Below are 24,973 nucleotides of genomic sequence, written 5' to 3' on the forward strand. Positions count from 1 at the left end.
GGGCAGGTGTGTGTGTGTGTGGGCAGGTTTGTGTGTGTGTGGGCAGGTGTGTGTGTGTGTGGGCAGGTGTGTGTGTGGGCAGGTGTGTGTGTGGGCAGGTGTGTGTGTGTCTGTGTGGGCAGGTGTGTGTGTGTGTCTGTGTGGGCTGGTGTGTGTGTGGGCAGGTGTGTGTGTGTGTGTGTGGGCAGGTTAGAAAGTCTTGCCCTGTTGAACACTACACCTGACTTGAGACCACCACCTCTTGGTTGTCCAATGTTCTTGTTTCTCTAGGGCTTTTCTCAGATATTCATTATACCAGCTCCCCAGAATACCAAAGCTAGGGTGGGTGACCGCGAGCCCTGGTGGTGGTCATAACTGCGGCCACCCAGGGGCAATACTCCATAACAACAATCCCCTGAGGTGGTGTAGGATGTAAGGACCTATTCACACTACATTCAGCGCTGCATTCAGATCTTTACACAAGGCTTACAACTGAATCCCTGAAATTCAGGATTGTGCTGTCTGAAATGAGACATCTGAAAGCAGAGCAAATGGAGCCTAAAGATTCAGACTTTACCCTCGGTTTGCCTTTGTTCAAATCAATGGCTATGTCAAGGCCCATCTGAATGCCATTTTTCAGGGATTTAGATAGAAGCCTGGAAAGAGGAGATTAATGCATTGCAAAATTCAGTGTGAATAGGCCCTTATATCTGGAGTCTTGATATTGATGCCACATGCATTTTACTTGTTTTTAACTTAAAAAAAAAATACACACACACACAAATTATACACACACTATACATACACACACACTATACATACACACACATTATACACACTATACATACACACACTATACATACACACACACTATACATACACACACACACACACTATACATACACACACACTATACATACACACACATTATACACACACACACTATACATACACACACAGATGCGTGTGTGGGCAGGTGTGTGTGTGTGTGGGCAGGTGTGTGTGTGTGTGGGCAGGTGTGTGTGGGCAGGTGTGTGTGTGTGTGTGTGTGTGATATCTGTCTGTTTGTGTGTGTGTGTGGGCAGATGTCATTGTGTGATGTCTGTTTGTATGTATTTTTGTGTTTCAAATGTGTTTATGCGTGTCTGTATATGTTTGTGTGTGTGTGTATGACTGCATGCGGCCTCCTGCTGAGTATAGTTGGCGCTGTGCGGCCTCCTGATGTCTCTGGGGGGGGCACCGTGCGGCCTCCCGCTGTGTATAGATGGCTATGTGCGGCCCCCCGCTGTGTATAGATGGCTACGTGCGGCCCCCCGCTGTGTATAGACGGCGCCGTGCGGCCCCCCGCTGTGTATAGATGGCTACGTGCGCCCCCCGCTGTGTATACATGGCTACGTGCGGCCCCCCGCTGAGTATAGATGTCGCCGTGCGGCCTCCTGCTGTGTATAGATGGCTATGTGCGGTCTCCCGCTGAGTATAGATGGCGCTGTGCGGCCTCCTGCTGTCTCTGGGGGGAGCGCCGTGCGGCATCTATGCTCAGCAGGAGGCCGCACGTAGCCATCTATACACGTATACTCAGCAGGAGGCCGCACGTAGCCATCTATATGGCGCCATCTATACACAGCGGGAGGCCGCACGGCGCCATCTATACACAGCGGGAGGCCGCACGGCGCCATCTATACACAGCGGGAGTCTCAGTGCTTTGCAAGAGCAGTCAATAAATTCTGCTTGACTAATTCTGAGCACCATAAAGTCTGGTTCGCTTCTAACCTGCTGTCTTCATTTTCAGCTTGCTGAATTCTAACTCATTTACTGTCATTCGAGACGATGCCTTTACTGGTCTCTTTCACCTTGAATACCTGTAAGTGCTCCACTTAATGTCATATTTTTGATTCTGTTCTTCTTCATCTTTTGGCATGTGCAATTGTATGAGCAAGTATTCATATGAATTTATGACCTACTTAAACCTTTGAGGACCTTAAATTTTATTCAATCAAATTTTTTTCCAGGTTAAAACTATGGGACATATATGTGCCTTGGTCCTCAAAGGGTTTTTAAAGGGGCTGCAAACATAAATACGAAAAAAATAATTCAATTAGTGCTTTTTGTGTTCATTTAATTTTTATTTGAAGTCCATTTTTTTTATATACCTTGAAATTAAGCCCTACCCCATGGAATGAAGCCCTACCTACATGACATCTGAGAGCTACATGGATCCCGCTTGTGAGGTGCCTGTCCGTCACTACTATTCAATTTTAGGGTCCACTCACTAAGCCATATATTCTCTCATGCAAGAGAATAGGGCCAATTATGCTAATGACACTCGGCTCAAACTCTGTCAGAGCTTCAACTGAGTGTGATCCGATTCTCTCGCAGCACAGATATGGAGAAGATGGAGAACTTAATTTCTCCATCTTCTCCATAGTCTCTGTGAGTGTTCATCGGACTGCACTTGGATGACATCCGAGTGCAGTCCAATGTTTTACGTGCACCCATACACTTGTATGGGTGCACATGGTCCGAATATCGAATGAGATTATTTTCTCATGCCAATAATCGCACTGTCCCATAGTATAACATAGGGCCGAGTCCTATCCGATAAAACATCACATAGCATTCGGCCGTGTTATACGACAGTGTGAGCGAGCCCTTAGAGTCAAGGAATATTTACATGCAGATGATGATATTACTCTTCAAGTGTATATTTTTTTAGGCGAGTTCATAGTAAATGCTTTGCCTTTTTGACATGTGATCAACTAAAGAACAAGAAAGATTTAGGACCTCCCCTATAGAGAAACGGAAAATAGTTTGGAGGACTTGCATGTCCTCTTTTATTTATTATGAGAAAATCATAAAAGATCCCGTTTTTTAACCATGCTGGGACTTTCTGCTGAGGGAGAGGGAGAGAGCTGCCCTATTCAGAGTCTGTAATAAGACCTGCTGACAAAAGTGTTGAAGATACAGTCTAATGTGAATTAACAATGAAAACAAGTTAATTTCACAAAAGGCTTGTATTTTTTTTAATACAAACTTTTTTGTCTTTACAGCTCCTTTAAAGGGAATCTGTCATCAGGTTTTTGCCACCTAATCTGAGAGCAGCATAATGTAGGGTTAGAGGCACTGATTCCAGTAATGTGTCACTTACTGGGCTGCTTAGTGTTGTTTTGATAAAATCATTGATTTGTCAGAAGGTAATTATCACTAGATGACTAGTAAGTTCTGTAGGACCCCACCCCCATCACTGATCAGTAGATTTCTGTGTACACTGAGCATGGGCAGAAAGCTGCCAATCAGTGGTGTGGGTGGGGCTATACAGAGCGCAGCATTCAGGGAGCTGCTAGATCTGCAGCAGATAAAACAGTGATTTTCTCAAAATGACAACAAGCAGCTGAAAAAGTGACACATCGCTGGAATCAGGGTATCTGCCACAATATTGTGCTGCTCTCAGATGAGGCAGCACAATTAATATTGTGCCAAATTAATTTCCCGTGAACTATCACATGATCTATCAAAGGGGATCATGTGACATGTCACGTGATAAATCAGGTGTGGGGGTGGGCGCGCCTTCTAAACTGCCCGGGGCCCTTGCTACTCTTAATCCACCCCTGGTTGGAGGTCAGGGATAATACTGAAAACAGAGGAGCCAGAGGTGTAATTGGAGCAACTTTAAAATCTGTAGTAGTGAGAATGTGGACAGAGCAGGAGAAATTGCCGTCCGCACAACAGGGGAACAGCTGACGTTACTGAACCCAAATAACACGGCAGCAAGTGTTGACTGTGCAGACGGCACTTCCGAGCGCCAACTGGCGGTGTTGGAGCTCAGGGATAATACTGAAAACAGTGGAGCCAGAGGTGTAATTGGAGCAACTTTAAAATCTGTAGCAGTGTGAACGAGGACAGAGCAGGAGAAATTGCCGTCCGCACAGCAGGGGAACAGCTGACGTTACTAAACCCCAATAATACGGCAGCAACTGTTGACTGTGCAGTCGGCACTTCCGAGCGCCAACTGGCGGTGTTGGAGCTCAGGGATAATACTGAAAACAGAGGAGCCAGAGGTGTAATTGGAGCAACTTTAAAATCTGTAGTAGTGTGAATGAGGACAGAGCAGGAGAAATTGCCGTCCGCACAGCAGGGAAACAGCTGACGTTACTGAACCCCAATAACACGCCAGCAAGTGTTGACTGTGCAGACGGCACTTCCGAGCGCCAACTGGCGGTGTTGGAGCTCAGGGATAATACTGAAAACAGAGGAGCCAGAGGTGTAATTGGAGCAACTTTAAAATCTGTAGTAGTGAGAATGTGGACAGAGCAGGAGAAATTGCCATCCGCACAGCAGGGGAACAGCTGACGTTACTGAACCCCAATAACAAGGCAGCAAGTGTTGACTGTGCAGACGGCACTTCTGAGCGCCAACTGGTGGTGTTGGAGCTCAGGGATTACAGTTCAGGTGGTAGAAACATGAACACAACACGAGACCTGGATACTGTTGCCAACCAATTATTTATTCTGGAAGAGGACTGGCAAATTCATGAGAGATCCAGGCCTTGTTCATTTTGAGAAAAGTAAGCCGGTCAACGTTATCGGAGGATAGTCGCATGCGACGGTCTGTTAGTACACCACCTGCGGCACTAAAGACGCGTTCCGATAATACACTAGCAGCAGGGCAAGCTAGCACCTCCAATGCATACTGACTAAGCTCTGGCCATGTATCCAGCTTACAGACCCAAAACTTGAAGGGAGAAGAGCCGTCTGGGAGTACACTAAGAGGGCAAGACATGTAGTCTGTCACCATCTGACGGAAACTTTGCCTCCTTCTGACTGGAGCCGTCTGTGATGGTGTAGACATTTGTGGCGGCGGGGACACAAAACTTTGCCACATTTCGGCCATATTGGTCTTGCCTTGTGCTGAGTCGCTGCTTCTGCTCCCTCTTTGTGCAGAGCTTCCTCCACTGCCTCGACCCACTGAGCTGCTTTGTAAAGCACTAGCAGCACTGCTCTCGGTTGGAATGGAGAACATGATGGAATGCACCAGTGCGTCTGGGTACTTCCGCATTTTACGGTCCCGCTTCAATGGTGTTATGAGGCTTTGTAAGTTGTCCCGGTAGCGAGGATCTAGGAGGGTGGACACCCAATAATCAGCCGTGTTGAGAATGTGGGCGATGCGGCGGTCGTTTCTCAGGCACTGCAGCATGAAATCAACCATGTGTTGCAGACTGCCAACTGGCCAAGAAACGCTGTCCCCTGCTTGAGGCGTGATCTCTGCCTGCTCTGCATCACCCCACCCTCGCTCTAGATACTGACTACTAGAGCATTGTGTACCTCCCTCCTCTGGACAGATGTCTTCCTCATCCATTGACTCCTCCTCATCCTCCTCACAAAGTGTCCCCTGCCTAGGCCTTTGTGAGGAACCACGTTGCGCAGACTGTAGAGAAGCAGATGGCATTTGTGACTCCTCATCCTCCACCTCTTCCAAAACCTCGTCCCTTAGTGCTTGCAGTGTTTTTTCAAGCAGGCAGATAAGGGGGATAGTCATGCTGACTAGTGCATCATCTGTACTCGCCATCCGCGTGGAATAATCGAAGGCACGCAAAACGTGGCAAATGTCCTTCATAGAGGCCCACTCAGTGGTGGTGAAGTGTGAACGGCGCGCACTGCGACTTGTTTGCGCCTGCTGCAGCTGGTACTCCATTACTGCTGCCTGCTGCTCACACAACCTCTCCAACATATGTAACGTTGAATTCCACCTGGTGGGTAGGTCACATATGATGCGATGTTCCGGAAGACGTAATCAGCGCTGCAGAGCTGCAATGCGTGATCTTGCGTTGCTGGAACGCCGCAAGTGAGCGCACTCTATGCGGACCTTGTGAAGCAGTGCATCAAGATCCGGATAGTCCCTCAAAAAACTCTGCACGACCAAGTTGAGCACATGTGCCAGACATGGGATGTGAGTGAGGTTGCCTAGGCCCAGAGCTGCCACCAGATTTCGGCCATTGTCACACATTACCATGCCTGGCTGGAGATTCGCTGGCACAAACCACACGTCGCTCTGCTGCTTGATGGCATTCCAGAGCTCCTGCGCTGTGTGGCTTCGATTCCCCAAAGAAATTAATTTTAATACGGCCTGTTGACGTTTGGCCATGGCTGTGCTCATATCGGTCATCATAACAGGTAACCGTTCACAGGTCGATGTGGAGGTAGACCGTGATGGCTCCTGCAGCGCTGATTCAGAGGAACTGGAGTCAATGTGTACAGACTGGATTCCTGCAATCCTTGGAGTTGGCAGAACACGTACAGCGCCACTCTCAAGATCTGTACCCGGCTCCACAACATTTACCCAATGGGCAGTGAGGGAAAGGTATCGTCCCTGTCCATGCTTACAGGTCCACGCATCTGTGGTCAGATGGACCTTGCTACTTACGGCGTTTTGTAGCGCATGTTTAATTTTTCCCTCCACATGATGTTGCAGGGCAGGGACGGCTTGCCTGCTGAAATAAAAGCGGCTGGGCACGTTGTATTGTGGGACTGCCAATGCCATAAAGTTACGGAAGGCGTCAGTCTCCACCAGCCTGAATGATAGCATTTCAAGGGCCAGTAGTTTAACAATGCCAGCATTCAGAGCCTGTGCTCGGGGGTGGTTTGCCGAGTATGGGCGCCTTTTCTCCCATGCCTGTGCTAACGATGGCTGTAGACTGGCCTGGGAGTGTGAGGATGACTGGGAAAGTGGTCCTGTGGGTGGAATTACACTGTGTCTCTGTACAACAGTGCCAGAGATTCTTCCATGGCGATCCTGTGAGGAAGCCGAACCAGCTGTGTGTGAGCTGAAGGAAGAGGCTACAACACGAGCTGAAGAGGTGGTAGGTGGCGCTGTAGGTTGGCCTAGGTCTTCAGTGTGTTTTTGTAACTCCACCACGTGCTTGGTCCGCACATGTTTCCACATATTTGTGGTATTGAGGTTGCTGACACTTTTCCCTCTTTTCACCTTCTGATTACACAGCTTGCATTTGACAAAGCAAATGTCATCTGCAACTGTGTCAAAAAAGGACCAGGCACTGCAAGTCTTGGGAGCGCCCGCTTTGGATTTTGGGAGAGCCATGCTCCTAATGGGTGCCGAAGTGGAGGCTACAGGCAACCAAGTCTGCCCCCTCCCTCTCCCTCATTTTTGGGCTGTTCGAGGAATCTCTTCCTCAGAGCTGCTCCCACCACCTTCCTGTCCCTCACGCCATGATGGGTCAAGGACCTCATCATCTACACCACCCTCTTCAAACAACTGCTTCTCCTGGGTAGTCTCGACAGCACAGTACGCACCAGAAAGTGGCACCTGAGTCTCATCATCAGATGCGTACTGAGGTGTGCTGCTGACCATAGGCACTGGCCCACCCACCTCTTCAGATTCAGAGAGATAAAACGGTTGCGCATCACTGCATACTACCTCTTCTTCAAATTCTCGAATTCTGCTTGGCTGGCCCCCTCTTTCCAAGCCAAGAGATTCAGAGAACAGAAGTAGAGATGGCTCCTGTCCAGGGCTCTCTGACTGCCTGGGCAATTTGGCAGGTGGTGAAGAGACAGATGGGTGCTCTTCAGTGCTCAGGACCTGAGAGGATCTGGAACTAATTGAAGTCGATGCGTTAGCTGCCATACATCCGACAACGGCTTCAATTTGGTCCTCCCGCAGCAGTGGGGTACGGCTAGCTAGCTCCTACAAAGCTGCGCATAAAGGACTGTTCCCTGGTAAAACTGGGGGATGCTGAGTCGCTGGTGCCCGCAGCATGCACAGAATCCCCACGTCCTCTCCCTGCAGGCACAGAATCCTCACGTCCTCTGCCTGCAGAAACTCAACGCCCACGCCCACGACCACGACAACGACCACATGCCTTACTCCCTGCCTTCTTCATCTTCGTAGACTGATAAAGATAGGCAGAAAAGTACTAAGGGCTTAGTGTGCTTATTCCTGAACAGCTGCTAACAGGTATAAGAAACACTAATTTTATAAAGTGTGGACTAGACTTTAATATGAGCTAATGTGGCCTACACAACTGTAAAGTGGAGTGTTTGGTGAACTTTATTTAGGTTTTTTTTGTCACAAAAAGACACTGGATGTGCCCAAAGATGTAATACCGATAGTATCACAAACTTTTTGTAGCTATTACAATGTAGGAAGGTAACCATCAATGCAATAGATGAGGGTACAAAAAATAGGCTAATACTAATCTGGCTGGGGCTGCAGGGCACAATGCTACAGAAAGGCTATTCTATCTACTCCTATATAGTGTGTTTGGAACCAATTTAGCTGAATACGGATGGAACCACCACACTAATAGGAGATATCAGGAAAAATTATGAATTGGCAAAAAAGGACAATGTATGAGGCAGTGACACACACTGAGTGCACTACAACCAGACGTGGTTGAAGCACACACTACAGGGTGAGCTGCACTCACACACAGAGACCTTGCAGACAGCGGTGAACAGTGCAGATGCAGAGCACTGTGCACTAGCGCTGCAAGACAAAAAAAAAATTCTCTATCTACTCCTATATAGTGTGTTTGGCACCAATTTAGCTGAATACGGATGGAACCACCACACTAGTAGGAGATATCAGGAAAAATTATGAAGTAGCAAAAAAGGACAATGTATGAGGCAGTGACACACACTGAGTGCACTACAACCAGACGTGGTTGAAGCACAAGACGCGCCCCCTGGGCCATGTTCAAGGGATACCCGGAGCCGGATCTGGATAGGGGTAGTAGTCCTTGTGGCGGTGACCCGGTCCGTGCCCAGGGTGTCAGACTAAGTGGCGATATATTAGCAGTAGATGTAGGACGACTACGCCACCCGTTGAATGCAGCTATGGAGCTGCCGCTGCAGGGCAGACCGCTGAGGCCGGTGGAAGGATGGTGCAGCGTGGATGGTGTAACCCCCAACGGGAGGGGTATGGCCTCAGGGCAGCCGACGTGGATGATGGGGGTAGCAGGAACCACTCAGAGACGATGCGGTGTAGTTCAGGGTCTTTACTGGTGACAAAGATAGACCCTCCCGGAGTACTGGCTAGCGGTCGGGGCCTGGTCAGTCCTTGAGCAGATGGGATCCCCCTTGGCCAGGCGGAGTTGTAGGCCTCCCCAACTAATTGTACTCTTCTGGCTTCCTTGCTAGAGGCGGGTAAAGGTAGCCCACGTCCCTGAGTGTACCGTGTGGTGCTCACCCGTATGGCCGGTGACTCGGGGCCTTCTAGTGGCTTCCGCTCCACGACGGCGCTGCTGGTCCCACGCGTGTGACCGTGCCTTTGGGTTTCTTGGCCAGAGGACCTGAAATCCCCTGCCGGTCGGTTTCTGCTGCTGGGTCAGGGTTAATCCCCACAGCCTCGGACTCCGGGTCCGGTGGTAACTCTTCAATCAGGGCGAGCTCTTCAGCTGCCAGCCCCTGATTCCTTTTAGCACTGCTCCCACTGAGCTCCTGATCTTTCTTTCCTAAGCTGCTCCTCTTCTTCTCTACTCTTCTTCTCTCACCCTGCCTCAGCCCCAGTTTTATATAGGGGAAGTTCTTCCCCTCCCAGGACTGGGCAGGAGGTGTGGCATGCATAGGATTCCTGACCAAGGGACCTCCCACCTGCTCTCAGACATAACATTGCTATTACTGTGGAGACCAGACCCCTGGGGTGCCACACACACACTACAGGGTGAGCTGCACTCACACACAGAGACCTTGCAGACAGCGGTGAACAGCACAGAGAACTGTGCACTAGCGCTGCAAGGCACAGCGATTTATAAAGTAGCTTGGGTAAAGCAGAATAGACCAAATAGGTAGCTAAAACTGTCCCTCAGAACAACAGCGTCCTATCCCTAACTGAATTCACAGCAGAGTGAGCTGAAAAGGGCGGCTGTGGCTTTTATAGTGCATCAAGACATCATTTCAGCAGCCAATCACAGCCATGCCATTAGTTAAGATGCCGACATGCCTAACAGGATGTGCCCACACTTCTTAGGATCCTCTTTGGCTGAATAAAATGAAACTGGCTCATTGCATTATGGGAACTTCCGATTCCAGTATACGATATTGCAAAAGTATCGGAATTAAGTATCGGAATTCCAATACCGCGAATATCGGCCGATACCCGATATTTCAGTATCGGAATGCTCAACACTAGTTCTCACGTATAGCCTAGGCCAACGAGATCCAGAGGTGGGGCAAATCACGCTGCAGGAGTGGTCTCAGATCAGGGACCTATGAAGTTGACGTGCCCCCTGGGCCATGGGGTACCCGTAGCCGGGCCGGTAGACGCTGGGGGTTGTAGTCACTGTGGCGGTGACCCGGTCCATGACCCAGGGCGGTCAATCCAAGGGTAATTTGTATATATGGGTTTTAGAATGTCCGACTACGCCACCTGTGGAGTGCGGCCAAAGGGGCCGCCGCTGCGGAACAGTCCTCTGAAGCTGGTGGTTTTGCAGCAATGGTATTATTACTCCCCAGAGGAAGAGTGTAGCTTCAGGGCAGTGTGGGTGGATGATGGTGGTTGTAGTGCAGGGAGTCAGTAATGAACACAGAGTCCGTGTGATGCAGTCCCAAGATCTTTACTCACAGTTGTTGCGGTCCAGATTACAGGTACCAGAGCAATCTCCCCCGTTGTGCTGTGCGTACTCAGTGAGGGGCTCAGTCCACCCCCAGATAGCTCTGGAGTACTTAGCAGGACCCCCTTCTGTGTGTCCTTTCTCTGGCCTTCTCCCTGCACCTCACACCCAGTGACACTTCTATCCGGTATCCTCGGGCCTTGGCGGGCGACGTGTGTTCCGTCCCCTGGGTCCTATGTGGCTACCTTCTTAGTGAGACTGGTGTGGACTTTGGCCTGCAGTACATGAAATGCTGCAGCCTCCGGTTTCTAGTTGAGCCTTGCTGTTTCTCTGCTAGTTGAGGGACCGGTTCCCCTTATCTGGCCTGACCCCTCTACCTCCTGGTAGCAGCGGGAGTACGGGTGGCCTTCTGCACGGCCCGTACCCCTAGGGTCCCTTTGGTTCCTGGAGCCTTCCTGCTCCCACTCCTCTCTTCTCTCCTTCAGTCCTGGGCCTCCCAAGCTAGGCCCGCCTCCGGAGCAGAGCTCATGCAGAGCCTCTGCTCCTGTCACTTTTCCTCCTCTGACTGGCTTGCTCTTTCTAAGATGGCTTCCTATTTATACTCTCCCTGTCATGTGCTCCCCTAAGCTGCTCCCCTAAGCACCCACTACATAGGACCCTCCCGCCAGCTAGGGACCTGGGACTGTGCTCTCCCTTAGGAGTAATCTCGCCGTACCCCCACTGCGGGTATGTGTTGGATGCAGGTGTTAGGGTCCCGAGCCATACGCCTTCCTTACCTGAGGGTGAGATACCACACCTCTGGGTGAGATGCAGTAACTCTGTGGCGACTGAACCCTCAGGGGCGCCACACACCCTTCTGCACAGTTTTGAAATGGCGACGAAGATGTTTAGTGCTGACGACGATGCCATTATTAGCATGACTATTCCGGTGATTTACATGCTGGATCACACATTAAACAGAATTCAGAGTCAGGTGGTGGGACAAGAGGAGGTGGAGGAAGTAGAGGAGGAGTCGTATGCGGAAGGGATAACATCCCCAAGGTCCAGACGGTCGGCAGCACCAAGGCGGCAGGCATGGGAGGGTGGGGGAGAGGGATTAACCAGGGCGCATGGTAGCAGCCAAACTGTTGAGGAAGGTGCAGGAGCCGAGGAAGAAGTGGAGGACGAACTGGCGATGGGCATGGAAGACTCATCAGATGAGGGAGACCTTGATCACATTTCTGTTGTGCGAGGTTGGGGGGAGAGGGCAGAGGAAGGAAGCATGATTCTTACCTCGCTACCAACACAACAAGGACTTGGTCCTCCTGGATGCGCAAGACACATGAGTGCCTTCTTGCTGCACTACCTGCAACATGACCCTCGGATTGTCAGAATTCGAAGTAATTCCGACTACTGGGTTACCACACTAATAGATCCCCGGTACAAAAGTAAATTTGCCAAAATAATTCCTGCCATAAAAAGGGATTTACGCATGCAGGAGTATCTGCAGACGCTGTTGCAGAATCTTACATGTGCTTTTCCACAAAACCCCAGTGGTGCACGTAGTGAATCTCACAGTTCTAACTTGCCAACTGTGGGACTGTCGAGTCTTCATCACTCAAAAAGTAACAGTAACACAGTATCTGCTGGTAACATCAATTTTGTGGAATCGTTTCACCACTTTTTTAGACAATCCTTTGCAAGGCCACAGGAGACAAGAAGTCTGACACATAGTCAACGCCTAGAGAGGATGGTACAGGAGTATCTCCAAGTGAACATCGAAGCCATAACTGTGTCACTGGACCCTTGCTCATTTTGGGATTCCAATCTGGAAAAATGTCCGGAGCTCGCCACTCACACCTTGGAGATCTTGTCATGCCCTGCAGCCAGCGTTCTCTCTGAACGTGTGTTCAGCACTGCTGGTGGTGTACTGACAGATAAGCGCACGCGGCTGTCCACTGAGAATGTAGTCTGACTCACGTTCATAAAGATGAACAAATCATGGATTTGCAAGGACTTTTCTACCCCTGTGTCATCCTGGGGAGACTAAGAGGTTGAGGATTTCGTAAAATCACCTCACCAACCGTTTTAAGCAACTGTGGGGCAATTGATGCCACTTAACCCTAGAACGCATGACCATAAAAATCTACGCTTTCACATACCTGGGACCTTTTAGGCCCGTGTGCAAATAACATGGAATAACTCAAACTCAAATGACAAACAACTATATACATGAAGAATACCTAGAGTTTAAAAATTCTAACTAAAGTAGTCTTGCAGAAAATAGAAAACAATTAACAGGGCGGGCCTGCGAGGCCCCAGGTATGCGTTCTAGGGTTAAGTGGTGTCTGTGCCACAATTTTGGGGAAAAATGGAGACTCTTTTTAGAGTCCCCTTGCTGTGTCTTACGTGACGTTGGCATCGTCAATTCCAGGTGGGTTGGGTCGCTCCCCCATCCTTTTTAACTGTAAGAAACTACATACACTATGGCTTGGGGTAACACAGATGGTTGAGTGTGAAGAGCTGTTTACTCAGAGGTCTGCTCCAAAGCTTCAGTGTCTGCTAGTCAGCGTAGAATTTTTAAAAGCATCTAGCCTAGGCAGACTGTGGGGACCCCCAACCAAACCCAGACGCTCAGCCCCCCTACCGCCCCCCTTTCCTTGACAATACAATAATGTAACTCTTACAACTGGATGGGTGAGGATCTGTCACAGCTTTATTAACTCTTTATACTCATTCCATTAGAAAGGCATTTTATTTCTAAAATAATTCAGCTTGTTGCAGCATGCCCTGGGTCTCCACTCCGGCAAGTTGACCAAGAAGTGTAACTCTCCAACATGTCCTTTCTATTTCCAGGCCACGGAGGATCCTGCATACTCGTATGCAGGACTCTGACCCCCACCCATCACTCTTAACGCTTGTTCCACTCCGTCCTGGAGTCCTGACAGGAATATGTCCAGTCCAATATCCATTAAGTGAACACCGTCGGGCCGTATGAGGCCTGCTTTATCTCCTTCCAGTTGTCGGTGTCGTATCACTACACCGCCTCTGTCTCTTCTAAATTTTGCCATCCGAATATTTATTACCCGCCTTGTCCGTTCAATGGCCGTGATGTCTCGCGCACCTTGCAATACCGCTATCGGCACAATCTCTGACCATACTATAACTAGTTTTGTGAAAAATTCTCTGAAGCGCTCAGTGTCTAGTTTCACTATTGCCATTAGTTATGCGCTCTTGTGATGACCTAGGTCGTTTCCCCCGGCCTGTATAACTAAGATGACCAGACCTCTTGCCTCTCTCCCTACCTTGATTACCTCCATTAGTACCTGTGGCCATAGCAGGCCTCTAATAACTCTCCAGTTGAAATATGTGTTAAGAAACTCTAATTTCCTCCCGCCTGGGAGGACTTTCGCCCTTTTTTCTGCCCAATATATATACGAGTGTCCTATCACCCACACTGTTGGTTTAGCGTCACCTGTAAAAGTGACAAACCACGTTAGGATAACAAGTCCGGTCTTATGTATCTCGCCAAACACGTGGATCGCCATCTCCCTATCCTCTGAACTTCCGTTTCTGACAGTCCTGCTCTTGCTGCTTCCGTAGCCGCGCCTATGTGGAATGAGTGTGTAGCACCCTGAGGATTCGGCTGCTACAGGGGTATTACACCTCAGGCCAGAGGTGTGGTATTCCACTCCCGGGTAAGGATGGAGTGTGGAACTGAGCTTAGTAGGCTGCATGCACTACATACATCCCATTTCCGGGGGACAGAACAACGGTACTCCCACCAGTATATGTGCAGGTACGACAGCGTCTGTCCCTGGCTGGAGTGGGAGGGGGGTGGAACATCCCAGTAGTGTAGGGGCAGATAGGGGGAGTAGTCTGGGTAAAGCTAGGAGCTCATTGGGTGCTGGTCACCTGGGCTCACACATAGAGGGAGTATATAAGGTGGGCACCATCTTAGGACAGGGTCAGAGAGAGCCTGAGGAGAAGCAGAGCAGAGGAGCTCAGCCAGGAGGGCTGACAGGGAGCTGTGGCTCCGGCTGGGCCCAGCTCCAGAGCAAGGCCTGCAGAGAGAGAGAGAGAGGAGTAAGAAGGACCCAGAGAGAAAGACAGAGGGAACCCCAAGAACCCAGAAACAGACCAGAAAGGGTGAAGGGTTGGCGAACACGTGTACCGGTACCCGAACTGGTGGAGGCCACTAATCCTCAGCCAGAAACCGGAGGTCGTGGTCAAGATTTGCCACGACCCTCACCAAATCCACCAGAAAGGCACACCAAGCATAGGGTCAGGGAACCCAGAGGAGGTTTGACCACCAAGAGACCCGAGGGAGCCGGCCAAAGGTGGATCCCTGGTGGGAACGGCCAGGAGGAAGAGAGAGAGACAGGGAAGCTCAGGACAACGCTCCGGACTGCCTGGGGGTTGGCCGAGTCCAGGACCTGGTGGACGCAGCACGGCTCGGGTGGTCACTCAAGGCCAGAGTGACTGAGAGAACACCTGTGAGTAAAAACCCTGAAACTGCACCTCAAGTCTCTGACTCTCCTTTCTACAACATAACTGCACCCATCATCCACACCTGCTGCCCTGAGGCCATACCCCTCCCGTTGGGGGTTATACCATCACTGCTGCACATATACCACCGGCCTCAGCGGACTGCTCTGCAGCGGCGGCTTCAAAGCCGCACTCAACGGGTGGCGTAGTCGATCAAATTAACATCTACTGCCATAGACTGCCACTTAGTTTGACACCCTGGGCACAGACCGGGTCACCGCCACAAGGACTACTACCCCCATCGAGATCCGGCTCCGGGTATCCCTTGCACACGGCCCAGGGGGCGCGTCAACCTTTGGCGTAGTCGGCAGGATCTCGTGCCCGCAACCACTGGGTACTGCGTGCCTGAAGAAAAGTTCATATTTACCGTAAAAAGAAGTCTCCCGCCAATTCCAGAGGGTCCCCGCCATCGGACGCCATCTCGGATCGTTTCCCGCCGTTTGCCCGCCATCTGCAGTCTTTTCCCGCCATCCACAGAGTTTCCCGCCATTGGGAAGCGGTTCCCGCCATCTGAGAAGATTTCCCGCCCTGGCAGAGCGGACGCCATTATGGGCGTGCCAGAGGGTGGCAAGAGGCCACCTCCCATCGTGGGCCAGGACCAAGAATGGCGCCAAAAACGAAGACCGCCCCCACCAGCAGAGACTGCAATGATTGAGATGTCCATCAGCGTGGGGGGTCTGCCCCTGGAACTGACAATCACCAAGTTGCCCCAGGACCACCCTCAGTGTGGGCGGACCAAGAACAAAAGAGAGAAGATGGGTGCAGCCTGGAGGAGTCTGGAAAGATCGCACCCGGAGATGGAGGGAGAGTCAGGCAGCACCGACCCTGTGGTCAGGAGCCTGTTGCAAGCTACCACTCCACAAGACCTGGTGGAGATCCTGGCACAGCTCCCCCGAGACCGGGAGCGTGCACAGACCGCGCTGGAGGGCCTCGCACGGAGGATGGCCCAGGTGCAGCGAGAAACGCTGACGGAGTGGAGCAGGGAGATGGCCCAGCAGGCTGGAGCCCGCCAGCGAAGCACACCACCCGCAACGAGGAGCACGCCTGCTCCTGAAGAGGATGCAGAAGGGACGGAGGCCGGAGACGACGCCGCAGAGGGAGCTGAAGAGACGGAGGCAAGTAAAGGGGACGTCACTACCCCAAGCCCGGCCACCGTAAGCCTACCCCCGCTCCCCGTCGCAGAGCCCGAAATCCCACCGATCGTGCCCGTTGCCGCACCGCTACCGCTCCAGACTAGGCCTCAAGCAGGAGCCGCGGCCACGCCTCTTGTGACGTCACGCGCCTCAACCCTGAGCGCGGCCAAGCAGGAGACACCACCGGCCTGGTCGCAGGGCCGAGTACCCCCGGGCGCCGCAGTACCAACAGCGCCCTCTGCCGAGCCACCGGCCTGGTCGCAAAGTCAAGTACACCCGGGCGCCGCCGTCTTCACGGTGCCCTTCACCTTCAGGGTGCCCCAGGCCTGGTCGCAAGGCCTGGTGAACCCGGGCGCCGCTACCACCACCGCGCCCTCAACCTCCACAGTGCCGCACCTGGGTGAAGACTTGTTAGCCCAGCATATTTGCCCGGATGGGCAGCCCTTTGAGTGGTCACCGGAGTACTACCATCCCCGACTCCGGAAAGAAAGACCCCTGGATGAGCCCCTGATCCCGGCTCCGGCGCCCGCCAAGATCACCCCACTCTCGTTGGAGGAAGCGCAGTTTGCGTGGGACCCCACTGGAGGAGACCTCATCGGGTTCACTCAAGAGACCCAGGCGGCCGCAGCCCAGCGAGCAGAGTGCTGCCGGCAGCAATTAGAGGTTTTCGACCGGGAACGACGAGAGAGGCGGGTCCGCGAGGAGCGGCTGCAAGTGAGGAGTGCAGAACAGAAGAGCCGGACCCGACGGAACCCCCGTGCAGCCCACGGTCCCCGTGCCACCGGGACTGTAATTAAATTCCAACTGCAGCACGGTTGGGGCTTCATCAGAGATCATCACACCCCCGGCGACGTCTTCGTGACCAGAAGAGATGTCGAGTCCCACCTACCGGAGGGACACAGAGGTCGTGACCTATACCTGGGTGATGAGGTCACCTTTACCCGGCACCAATGTGCCAAAGGACCCTATGCCCTTCATGTACACCGGTTGACGGAGGAAGAGCTGAGGTGTCAGGAGGAGCAAGAGGACCCGGATGGGTCTAAAGAATACAGGGAGGAAGCATCAGGAGGACGCCGTTATTAGAGTACGGTAAAAAAGAACTGTACATAGTTACCCGTAAGGGTATAAGAACTGCTGCTAATTTAAATATGTTCCCCGTTGGGACAAGTGTGAACTTAAACCCGTGTGTCCCCTATCCCTTAACAGGCTGAGGACTGTGAACAGCCATTCCTTTTCCCCACTGGCCGAGGACTGAGAGCGGCCACCTCCCCTTGTATATAGTTGCGCTTTCTAAGGCGCCCCCTACTGGTTTTATAGGAAAACTGTTTTTTTTTTTAAACTGACTGTTGCACTTTTACCTGGTCACAAGCGCACAGTGGCCAGAGGCAGAAGAACATTATAAAGAAAGAGTTTTATATAGCTAAAATCTGATAATGTTTAATGTTTGATATGTTCTTGTATGTTTTGAAAAAGAATTGTATGTTTTTGGATATTTTATTCTTTTACAGCCCGAGGACGTGCTGTGATTTACCAGGGGGGAATGTAGCACCCTGAGGATTCGGCTGCTACAGGGGTATTACACCTCAGGCCAGAGGTGTGGTATTCCACTCCCGGGTAAGGATGGAGTGTGGAACTGAGCTTAGTAGGCTGCATGCACTACATACATCCCATTTCCGGGGGACAGAACAACGGTACTCCCACCAGTATATGTGCAGGTACGACAGCGTCTGTCCCTGGCTGGAGTGGGAGGGGGGTGGAACATCCCAGTAGTGTAGGGGCAGATAGGGGGAGTAGTCTGGGTAAAGCTAGGAGCTCATGGGTGCTGGTCACCTGGGCTCACACATAGAGGGAGTATATAAGGTGGGCACCATCTTAGGACAGGGTCAGAGAGAGCCTGAGGAGAAGCAGAGCAGAGGAGCTCAGCCAGGAGGGCTGACAGGGAGCTGTGGCTCCGGCTGGGCCCAGCTCCAGAGCAAGGCCTGCAGAGAGAGAGAGAGAGAGGAGTAAGAAGGACCCAGAGAGAAAGACAGAGGGAACCCCAAGAACCCAGAAACAGACCAGAAAGGGTGAAGGGTTGGCGAACACGGGTACCGGTACCCGAACTGGTGGAGGCCACTAATCCTCAGCCAGAAACCGGAGGTCGTGGTCAAGATTTGCCACGACCCTCACCAAATCCACCAGAAAGGCACACCAAGCATAGGGTCAGGGAACCCAGAGGAGGTTTGACCACCAAGAGACCCGAGGGAGCCGGCCAAAGGTGGATCCCTGGTGGGAACGGCCAGGAGGAAGAGAGAGAGACAGGGAAGCTCAGGACCACGCTCCGGACTGCCTGGGGGTTGGCCGAGTCCAGGACCTGGTGGACACAGCACGGCTCGGGTGGTCACTCAAGGCCAGAGTGACTGAGAGAACACCTGTGAGTAAAAACCCTGAAACTGCACCTCAAGTCTCTGACTCTCCTTTCTACAACATAACTACACCCATCATCCACACCTGCTGCCCTGAGGCCATACCCCTCCCGTTGGGGGTTATACCATCACTGCTGCACATATACCACCGGCCTCAGCGGACTGCTCTGCAGCGGCGGCTTCAAAGCCGCACTCAACGGGTGGCGTAGTCGATCAAATTAACATCTACTGCCACTTAGTTTGACACCCTGGGCACGGACCGGGTCACCGCCACAAGGACTACTACCCCCATCGAGATCCGGCTCCGGGTATCCCTTGCACACGGCCCAGGGGGCGGGTCAAGTGTGTCCCGTAATCTTTGGGGTGGTTCCCTGCCGATGTTATGCATTTATTAAATATAGCTTGGAACTGGTATCTTGATAATGGCGTTCCATCAATGTGTGATAGGAAGAAATTACTTTGTGATCTGATGGTTATATATGTTTTTACTATTGTTACCTGACTCAGTGTACCGTTTGTGGGTTGTAGAAGTACCCAAGTGCCCCTGCTCGCTGGAACCGTTTTCGATTGGTGTATGCGTAGACGTATTGCATTATTGGCTATGACTACGTCCTGGTGTAATAAGCCTCCACTGGTGGTAATTTTGGATTGAGGGACTAATTCGCTTATGCATAGTGCCCCGAAAAAGGCGATCACAAATGCAGTAGACAGTAGTGTTGCTTCAAATTGTGAGTGTCATGTTAATGGTGTTAGGGATATGAAGTGAGAAATCAGTTTTAGTGACACGGGACAGGACGTCTACACTCCTGACTTGGCTGACCCCTTTTCCACCCTTTTATGGATTGTCTGATTATGAATCTTTGTCACATCTCCCCAATTCAGTAGCTGGAAGTGAAATGCTACTCCGGTCAGACACCGCTGCGCTGACGCCCCTGATATGCCCCTCATCATTAGCTGGTGGAGAAATTCAATGGTGACTTGTTATCTGGCTTGTTCACATTGGTCAACCCGTCTGCCTGCTACTAGTCGTGTCCACTCTTCCCATGCCTTACCGTATGCTTGCCACGTCGATGGGGCAACTGACGCTCTGATTAATGGCATCAACTATTCGCCACTAGATCCCATAGGGAGGGTGGGCAACTGCTGCCCGATGGGTGGGCGTTGGGGAAGAGCTCTGTGAAAATCTGCCAATTGAATTGTTATAAAGCGTTAGCAGCAGCTTTACACCCCTCTGCATAGTGGCTAGCGCGGACCCATACATTGTGTTTTAGGCACAGGAATGCTAGCCGGCGTAGTAGGCCTAGCACTGGGAGAGACGATGATGCCATCTTTTTAATACAAGGCGCTAGGCTGGTGTTTTTTGTTATGAAGCGTATATTTTTGTTAGCCAGGCGCGCGCCCCATATTTCTATTGCTACCACTATTGAGAAGAAAAATTATTTTCAGGGCTAGATGCAGCTAAAAATTATAATTAATTTCAAAGCTGGTGGAGCTTGGTATAGATGGCCTAATACAATGAGTACCACACACTGCTAGAAGCCCAAATATTTTTTCAGACCTAGATGCAGATAAAAATTATTTTTAATTTGCAACCTGGTGGAGGTTAGTATAGATGGACTAATAGAACAAGTCCCACACACTGCTAGAAGCCCAAATATTTTTTCAGAGCTAGATGCAGAAAAAAATTATATTGAATTTGCAACCTGATGGAGGTTAGTATAGATGGACTAATAGAACAAGTCCCACACACTGCTAGAAGCCAAAATATTTTTTCAGAGCTAGATGCAGAAAAAAATTATATTGAATTTGCAACCTGATGGAGGTTAGTATAGATGGACTAATAGACCAAGTCCCACACACTGCTAGAAGCCGAAATCTTTTTTCAGAGCTAGATGCAGAAAAAAAATATATTGAATTTGCAACCTGATGGAGGTCAGTATAGATGGACTAATAGAACAAGTCCCACACACTGCTAGAAGTCCAAATATTTTTTCAGAGCTAGATGCAGATAAAAATTATTTTTAATTTGCAACCTGGTGGAGGTTAGTAAAGATGGACTAATAGACCAAGTCCCACACACTGCTAGAAGCCGAAATATTTTTTCAGACCTAGATGCAGAAAAAAATTGTATTGAATTTGCAACCTGATGGAGGTCAGTATAGATGGACTAATAGAACAAGTCCCACACACTGCTAGAAGCCCAAATATCTTTTCAGAGCTAGATGCAGAAAAAAATTATATTGAATTTGCAACCTGATGGAAGTTAGTATAGATAGACTAATAGAACAAGTCCCACACATTGCTAGAAGCCGAAATATTTTTTCAGAGCTAGATGCAGAAAAAAAATATATTGAATTTGCAACCTGATGGAGATCAGTATAGATGGACTAATAGAACAAGTCCCACACACTGCTAGAAGCCCAAATATTTTTTCAGAGCTAGATGCAGATAAAAATTATTTTTAATTTGCAACCTGGTGGAGGTTAGTATAGATGGACTAATAGACCAAGTCCCAGACACTGCTAGAAGCCCAAATATTTTTTCAGAGCTAGATGCAGAAAAATATTATATTGAATTTGCAACCTGGTGGAGGTTAGTATAGATGGACTAATAGAATGATGCTATGCCCAAATGGTTTTACTTCACTAGGTGCAGTAAAAAAATTGGTATTCTATACACAGGTGGTGTAGCTTGCAATACAGATAGGCTACTCTACTGACTAACACACTCTGCAATAGGCCAAAAGGATTTGCTTTGCTAGATTTAGCCAAATGCTGTGAAAAAAACTTGCACAGCACTGGCACAAACCTGCCTGGCAAAAACTGATAGGAACTGATGTAACTTAGTCCTGAAAAGGACTGCAAATACAATTAGTCTTTACTCCCAACCTATCTATTTAAGAGCACAGACCTGCCTGATAAAAGTCATAGGAAATGAAGTAACCTAGTCCTTAAAAGGACTGCAATCACAACTCTTCCCTACTCCCAAGCTATCTGTAGATTTGTGCGAAAATTGGCTTGAAATTAACAAGTTACAGCGCACACAGCAACAGCGGTGCCGTCTAACACGCAGCTGCAGCAGTGAGAAAATGGTGGCGACGGGGAAAATGGCTGGGTCTTATAGGGCAAGGACATGTGACATACACTGCCAATGACACATGCCCTTGCTTGTGTGAAAAAAGCACTTCGCTCCGTGTGTGCGCTGCTGATAGGCTGACAGATTGCACCTCCCCACTGTAAATGTGGGAAAGAGAAAAAAAAATGGAGATCTTCATTATTTCTGCAGAGATCCATCCCCTGCCCCTCCCCCTGCCCCGCTGTACACTCAAACTGCGTATTAACATTAATTTTCAGCATTACTGAGAAAAAATCCAGTTATGATTTTGATGCACGAACAGTTATCGAACATAACCTCGAACAGCCGAATTTTTTTCAATTCGTTCGTGTTCGCCGAACGGCTCGAACACCGCCCAAAACAGCTCGAATTTGAGATTGGCGAACAGTTCGAGTCGAACACCGCTCATCTCTATAAAGGATATGATCTGACAAAAATAGTCAATGCTGATTGATTCTCCCTGAAGTCTTATAATATTCATGTGATGACGACATGCTTGCTAATAACAAAACTATGTGACACATAATAGACATGGGCATTGATAGGAAACCATTAGATAAGGGTATATACTCGTAAACATCCTGTGAATGTGACATATTTCAGTTTGATAGAGCGGGAAATGAAATGTATCACCGTCTTGTGCCTGGACATGTTGTTATCACTAGCTCTCTCCAAAACACAACTTCTTAAGTGTTAGTACCAAATACCTGTTTGGTGAGATTCAAGAAGCAGCAGCGCAGGAATCCCAGCAGACGAGATATAGATGAACCCATCTTTCAGCTGAGATTCAAAGACCAAAGCAACAGATTGTCTTTTTAGACATACAGCGCATTCCACATCCTGCCGCCAGATGAAAGATAGGGCCAAGGCCAGATACTTGTCAGACTGCGGGTACAATAGTAGCAAAGGATTACGGCTCTCACTCGTATGACCTTCTCTTGTTTGCTTTTGAGATGTCATGATATAAATGTGTCTGGATAAGGATTTATACTCCATTATTATTAATATAAGACAGGTAAACATGAATTTCTGAAAAAGAAGCTTCACATTTTGTCTGGAGCGTTAAAAGACTGGTCTGTTTTTTAAAACTCCTTTTAGATAAAAGGTCTTCTGATTACTTGGATTTGAACCTGGCAACAGATGTTTAATTCCCCTGCAGTGAAAACACAAGAGAAATTAAGCTTTGCAAGGTGCCCACTGAAATTAATGTAAGTTGCATACACATGGCAAGTCCTCCAGAAGGAGAGACTCTTTTAAGGATGCTTTCACATTAGGTACAGTGGGTAAAATAAGTATTGAACACTTCATCAATTTTTTAAGTAAATATATTTTTAAAGATACTATTGACATGAAATTCTCACCAGAGACATGGTGATGACAGCTTCAAGACACCTCCTGTATGGAGAAACTAGTCACATGCATTGCTCAGGTGTGATTTTGGCCCATTTTTCTACACAAACACTCTTCAAATACTGAAGGTCCCGTGGGCTCCTTCTATGAACTCTGAGCTTTAGTTCCTTCCATATATTTTCTATTGGATTCAGGTCAGGTGATTGGCTTGTCCATTCTAGCAGCTTTATATTCGTTCTCTGAAATCAATTGTTAGTTACCTTGGCTGTGTGTTAGGGATCATTGTCTTGCTGAAATGTCCACCCTTGTTTCATCTTCATCATCCTGGTAGATGGCAGCAGTTTTTTTATCAAGAATATCCCTGTACATTTGTGCATTCATTATCCCTGCAATTATATGAAGTTTGCTATTGGCGTATTTATGAAAAATAGTCCCACACCATGAGGTTCCCACCTCCAGACTTCACTGTTGGTATGGTGTTTTGGGGGTGATATGCAGTGCCTTTTTACCACCAAAAATGGTGTGTATTATGGCATCTAAAGAGTTCAATTTTGGTCTCATCTGACCAAACTATATTTTCCCCAGTATTTCACAGGCTTGTCTAAATGTTGTTGAGCAAACTGAAAACATCTTTGAACTTTAACTACATTTAGAAAGGACCTGTCCGATGGGCCAATCTCATTTACATTTGCTATACAGATTATTACATGTTACTTAGACATTTAAGGTGCACTTAGTGAAGTCGATAAATAGCGAATGAGTGTTTGTAGGAAAGCATGTTACCAATTATTAACCTATGAAGTCATGCCAGTGATCTCCAGACAAACAAACAAAATACTCATTTATTGGAATATCGGATCATTTGTGCCAACAAAATAATCATTGTTATTTGCAGCTCATCATCCCATGCAAACAATGGTGTTCTTCCAATAACATAATACTGTATGGGGATAGCACAAATGTATCAATGATCATTGTGTCCCCATCATTGTTGATTGGCCAATGTAAATAGACTGGTAAATGAGCACCAAAAAGCTTACTGTATACAGTGGGGGAAATAAGTATTTGATCCCATGCTGTTTTTGCAAGTTTGTCCACTGACAAAGACATGAACAGTCTATAATTTTAAGGGTAGGTTAATTTTAACATTGAGTGATAGAATATCCAAAAAAAATCAAGAAAATCACATTGTATAAATTAGATACATTTTTTTGCATTTTGCTGTGAGAAATAAGTATTTGATCCCCTACAAACCATTATGAGTTCTGGCTCCTACAGACCAGTCAGACGCTCCTAATCAACTCGTTACCTGCATTAAAGACAGCTGTCTTACATGGTGACCTGTATAAAAAACTCCTGTCCACAGACTCAATTAATCCGTCAGACTAACCTCTACAACATGGGCAAGACCAGAGAGCTTTCTAAGGATGTCAGGGACAAGATCATAGACCTGCACAAAGCTGGAATGGGCTACAAAACTATAAGTAAAATGCTGGGTAAGAGAAGGAGACAACTGTTGGTGCAATAGTAAGAAAATGGAAGAAATACAAAATGACTGTCCATCCACATCGATCTGGGGCACCATGCAAAATCTCACCTCGTGGGGTATCCTTGAACATGAGGAGGGTGAGAGGTCAACCTAAAACTACACAGGGGGAACGTGTTAATGATCTCCAGCCAGCTGGGACCACAGTCACCAAGAAAACCATTGGTAACACATTACGCCTTAAAGGTTTAAAATTCTACAGTGCCCGCTAGGGCCCCCTGCTCAAGAAGACACATGAGCAGGCCCGTCTGAAGTTTGCCAATGAACACCTGGATGATTCTGTGAGTTATTGGGAGAAGGTGCTGTGGTCAGATGAGACAAAAATTGAGCTCTTTGGCAATAAGTCAACTTGCCGTGT

The sequence above is a fragment of the Phyllobates terribilis genome, unplaced genomic scaffold (genome assembly GCF_046119375.1).
Source record: "Phyllobates terribilis strain yellow unplaced genomic scaffold, ASM4611937v1 Scaffold_11__3_contigs__length_659146591, whole genome shotgun sequence".
Lineage (NCBI taxonomy): Eukaryota > Metazoa > Chordata > Amphibia > Anura > Dendrobatidae > Phyllobates > Phyllobates terribilis.